The following is a 6,000-nucleotide window of genomic DNA, read 5'->3' on the forward strand; positions in this document are numbered from 1 at the left end:
TTGGGGCTACCTACACATCACACCTTGCTGAAGGCTGCGCCTAAGGTTGAGTTCCAGTTCATTTTCTAAACTCCCTTTTCCAGTTCAAAAATTTCTCTAAGTTCCCAAAGGCTATTTGCAGGGTTTTTAAAAAGCAAAATCTGTTGGATCATATTTGGTGTTGCATGAGGGTGAATGATATGTGTAAGTGTTCTAGTAACAAATTTTATGCCCATGACTCCTAAAACAGCTAAATTATCAAACTTTGCTCTATTATATTTGTCAAACACCAAACAAGTGGAGTTTGAAGAAAATAAGCTGGGTAATTTTTAGTTAAGTTTCCAGTTGTACAGATTTGCATATACCCATTAAAATATTTCAATTTGTTTTTTACATGCATTTTGTTTTAAATCTAAAAGCTCCGCCATTGCACTTCTACAGAGCTCCTAAATTATGCAAGTGCTCAAAGGGACTTGGAAGGGCATGTTGTCAAGTAATGATTGCAGGTTTTGGTCTACTCTGACTATACTGTTGTTGTTTATTACAGTGTAATAGCTAGCATTTAACCCACACATTGAGCACAACAAATTTCCATATGAAATTAGAGGCAGTTTTATAATATTTTACAAGCGGTAATTGCAAACAATGTTTCTTTGTAGCCAGAATAGTAACAGATAGGTCAAATGAAAGAGAAATATTATGCAAATATCGTCCTAGAAACAGCATTGTAAAGCAAGGAGTGTGAGAAAATTCATGGCTAGTGCAAAGGTATTTCTGAGCAACTTTGTGAAACATTATGATAGATTCACCTCTGAACAGTAATTATTTATGTCCATGGGAAAATAAGGCATTTAGGTGAATAGATACCCACATAATGGAATAGAAACTCAATACATGGTACTTCATAGAAAATAAAACTTAAATAAAATGACTAAGGTCCATATTCCACACTCAGTTGCCCCAAGAAATCTAGCATAACTCTGTACACAAATCACAGCAAAGCGTCAGGACGCCCCCTGGATAAAGGGGAACAAAGATTAAGGCTTTATTATTATTTTATTTTTATCATCTTGTTAAATCATGGGGGGTATTATACCATAAGACACACCGATTAACCTACAGACCAGTTCTCCAAAGTGCAAAGTGATAGAAATTCTAAGAATATTCACAATACAGCAGTAATTAAAGATTAGAAATTATCCCACTAGGTGACCCCAGTGCTACTATTTACACCCCCCACAAATTCTGCCTCCCAGGTTTATCCTCAGCAAGACCCCACCTCCTTCTTCATAGTGGTGCTCCCTAGAACTCCCTGAAAAGGGGGGTTGGTATTTTAAAGGCCCCAGACTCCCCCATCATGATTCAGGATTTGCTATGAGAAGAATGGCAGCCAGGCCTTTCCCTTGTCACCCCCTCCCCCGCAGATACCAGAATGGCTCAGCCAACCTCACATGACCTACTCCTTCCATGTTGTTGAAGAGCAAGCCTGTTCTGTACCATGCCCTGGATTCTCTCTTCTGTTACCAGCTTTGCCTGCTACTTTGGAGTAGGCTCATTTATTAGGGTTACTCTACTGGGGAGGTGGGGGTCTGTACTTCTATCAATGTACTGCTTATGTCACTTGTGTTCTCATATGGAGCTCTACTTCTCCCTGCTGCAACTTTCCCTCCCAATGGAGCTATTCTGCAGGACCTAGGTTCCCCAGGGCTGGGTTCTTCCAGCCCCAGAAGTAGATGAATACACACATTAACAGAGCACATCAGAGAGGACCGGGTTAATTGGCACTCCCAAGCTGATCCCTTATATATCCCTGGACTCAGTAGGCTGGGTCAAGCAGCACTTCCAAGCTGTCACCCACATAGGCCCTTGGAGTCAGCAGGCTGGGTCGAACAGCGCCTCCAAGCCACCCTCATATGTCCCAGGTTCACACGTCCCTATTCCCACTTTCATGTTACAACTGTTCTGGTAGTAACCCACTTGATGAGCAAAGCCCACAGGATTTTTGGGTGCTGCGGGGATCGTTTAGCTTAGGTACGAGGAGCGTTGTTGCAGAGCAAATGAGGAAACCAAAAAACACCCACGGGGGGGGAGGGGGGGAGAGAGAAGCAACCAGGTTAATCATGAAAGTTATTTATTGCCAGGTAATAACCATAGGGGAGCCAAACAAAACCAAAACCGTTATAANTTGAATTGATCGGGGGGTCCCAGGTGGTGGTGGTGGTAGCTGAGGGTCCAGAGTGCTGGAGACAGGCAGAGCCCCCAGCACGATCAATCAGGAGAAGATGAAGTCCCAGTGGCATTGATGCAGATTTTGGATCCAGGCATCAGAACACTTACTTGAGCATGGGTAGGGGTTTTGTAGAGAAACAACAATAGTTCAAGGGAGAACACTAGATTTGTTTGTGTAAACTGATGGCTCAAGGGAATATACCAAAGTTGTTTTGTTCAGACTAGACAATGGGAGCTGATTATTTCTGGCTATGGGCGGTGTTCCTTGGAGGGAGCTCACAATGCAATAAGGGAGCTTCACTATTTTGGATACCAATAAAGGATTTATTAATTGGTCTGATAACTACTGAGCTGGGTATGTGAAGGTGTGGGTTCATTGACATCTGGAGCAGAGATCCCCCATCATGCAGTGCTTCCCTGCTTTTCTGGTCCCAGAGTCCCATGCGATTCTTGCCTTGGAATCTCTGTTCTCCATTCTGTATGCTAATGGCGATTCTTTCTTGTCTCATCTTCGATGCAAATGAGGCTAGGAGAGTTTTCTTAGTCCTGTCATCCTTATCCCACGGGTTTAGGTGTCTCCCCCACTGCCTTTTCATTGCTTTTTGTAAGTCTTTCTTCTGATGCAGATTTGGTTCAAGCAGAGGCTGGTGGGGGTGGGGGGTCTTTTGTGAGTTGGACTGGCTGGGTACTGTGCTCTGGTTCCCCAAGAACACAGGGCTACTAGGTAACACTTCGGGTATTAGGATAATACTTTCCAGGAACTCGTGTTTTTTCTTTCTGAAACTGGACTATCCCAGTCACCCAGCACTGTGGTAGTGAGGAGCTCTGACTCACGCTTTTAACACTCCAGTCTCAGGGCTCTAACAAAAAACAGACTGGGGAAAGAGGGGAGAAAGTCTAGCTTTCTGTTAAACTTTTTCTAACCTGGGATCCCTCCCTGATTCCCCAGTAACAGCTTGTCTGGTCACAAGCGCCACTATTTATAGTGGAGCGATGCCAGACTGAGAACTGATTCAGACTCTAAGTGGCTGAATATATACTGTATCATTTTGTTATGGTTTTTTAAAGTGGGCTAGATATTGAAATTTCATATTCAGAGATCACAAAATGAGGGCTCTGCTTTGATTCAGCTGTAGATTAGGCTTTTATTATTCAACAGTTACATTATGGTAGCTCTCAGTGTTGACTGGATTCTGTATGGAGACCTGTGGAGGTGCAGACCATTATTATTCACAGATCTGCAAAGCTTGGCTAGAGGATTGTGCCATTTGAGACCAATATGGGTTTGTTCCAAATTTGGTGGCTTCATAACAAAGTATCAATATATTTAATAACGTTTAAGAACATAAGAATGGCCATACTAGGTTGTCCATTTAGCCCAGTATCCTGTCTTCCAACAGTGGCCAATGCCAGGTGCCCTAGAGGGAATGAACAGATCAGGTAATCATCAAGTGATCCATTCCCTGTTACCCATTCCCAGCTTCTGGCAAACAGAGGCTAGGGACACCATCCCTGGCCTAAAGTATTATTTTCAAAAGTAGTGATTTCTTAAAAAAATCGAGGCTAATTATTTTAGGTGCTTGAGCACCCTAAGGAAGGCGGATTTCCTTCCTCCCTCCCCCTGCCTGAGAGTGGGTGCTCAAAACATTCTGACAAAAAAAACAATTTTTTTGTGGGGGAGGTGAACAATATGGAAATAAGATGGTAAGTGTAACACATACATGGACTAGAAGACATTTCCAAATGTCAGTACACACCGTTCTCACAAAACCTCTGAAGATGTACTCAGGTCTAGCTCAGCACTTATTTTCCAATTCAAGGAAGAGGTAGAAAAAACAGCCTGGGTGTTTCCTTTTCAATGAAAGAGCCCCACGTTTGCAGCTGTTCTTTGTGTTTGTTTTTGTGGGTATATGTGTTGTCATGACAAGTAATTCCCAGAATTTTTAAAACTGTTTCCTATAGTTAGTATAGAGGAACAAAGCCATCAAAGGTTAATGTAACTGGATCTAGCAATAAGGAAATGCACATGAAGAAAAATATATTGCCTTCTTCTGTTATCTTTGGTGGGGCTGTGGGCATATGTAAGGCAACATTTTTCTATGGAGAATGAAGAAGTCTGTGCAACTACTGGGTCCCAATATTCTTTCAATTGAATACACTCTGCATCTCAGATATGATAGTTGTGACAAAGTTCCTCCTCGGCCTTGGTGGGTCCTGCGCTTATAGGCGGATTCGTTTACTGCAGCCCTCAGTTTGGCCACTTTTGCTAGTGGCTCAAACCTGCCATCCACTCAGCTAACCTCATCACTGGCCAGCATGGGGGAAAGGGAGAACAATCCCCACAGTCTCTGTGTCCCATTTAGTGAGTCAGGGACAGGCCAGATCCCTTTCCAATTTAGACCTTCCCTTCTGGTGTTTCTCACAGACCAGGTCAACTCCTCCTATGTCCGATCAGGAGTTGGGGGGGGGATGGGGCAAACCCAGGCTCACCCTCTACACCGGGTTCCAGTCCAGGGCCCTGTGGATAGCAGCTGTCTACAATGTAACATGTATCAGCTGTGTGACAGCTACAACTCCCTGGGCTATTTCCCCATGGCCTTCCCCCAGCACCTTCTTTATCCACACCATAGGATCTTCCTCCTGAAGCCTGATCACACTTGAACTCTTCACTCCTCTAGCAGCACACCTTCTCACTCCTTGCACACACCCCCTACCACCTGATGGGAGGTCCTTTTTAAACCAGGTGTCCTGATTAGCCTGCCTGCCATAATTGATTCTAGAAAGTTCTTAATTGGCTCCAGGTGTCTTGATTAGCTTGCCTGTCTTAATTGGTTCTAGCAGGTTCCTGATTGCTCTGGGGCATCCCCTGCTCTGGTCACTCAGGAAACAGAAAATTGTTCATCCAGTGGCCAGTATATTTGCCTTCTACCAGACTCCTGTACCCACTGGCCTGGGTCTGTCACATAGTATAAGGCTCCAGAAATGGAGCTGGGTATCTCATTGCATGGGTTCTAGATACAGTGAATGCTTGTGCATTTTTGCTGGTGCAGTAGATGTGCGTGCATTTTTGCAGGCACACATGTTTCACTGATCTGGCCCTTAATCTTCTTTTCGCATGCTTGTCTTATTTCCTATAAGTTTTTCCTCCCATTTTAATCTTAATTTTTAATATCTGAAATCTCTAATTTTTTCAAATGTATTTGTTCACAAATTTCAGAACTAAAGAAGTTCATCTTCGTCTATGCTAAATAAGCCTGTTAACTGAGAGCCTGAGCTTGCTCCAGCTGAAGCCAAAGGGAGTTCTGCCATGTGATTCAGCGGGAGAAGGATCTGTGGTTCTGCTTGCAGGAGATAATGTAGAGGAAAAATATTTTGATAGTGCCAGTTAATCCCCCCTCAATGCATGCATGTGACTCCTGGTGAAGTCAATGGGAGAAGTGTGCATGCATTCCAGGGTGTAATTTGGCCATTAATTATTTGTTGACAAAGATGAATTTTGGCAGGTTTCCTATTACCATGAATGATGGCAGATTTTCAGTCATCTGGACTGATGAACTAATTACTGCCCATTCTCCAAGCTGGAGAGGCTGTTGTCCATTTTAACCTGACATGAACTCTCTGTCCCTGTTAAAAATAGAGGTGGGCTCCAGCCATAAAATTCAGGTGTGCATCTCACACAATGCAGCCCTGAACCTCCTCTCACTTACCAGAGAACATCTGAGATGTCTGAGAACATCGGACCCCTCCAGCTTGGAGGCTGATCATAGCTGAGGTGGGGGCGGGCAGTGTTTG

The sequence above is a fragment of the Trachemys scripta genome, chromosome 6 (genome assembly GCF_013100865.1).
Source record: "Trachemys scripta elegans isolate TJP31775 chromosome 6, CAS_Tse_1.0, whole genome shotgun sequence".
NCBI lineage: Eukaryota > Metazoa > Chordata > Testudines > Emydidae > Trachemys > Trachemys scripta.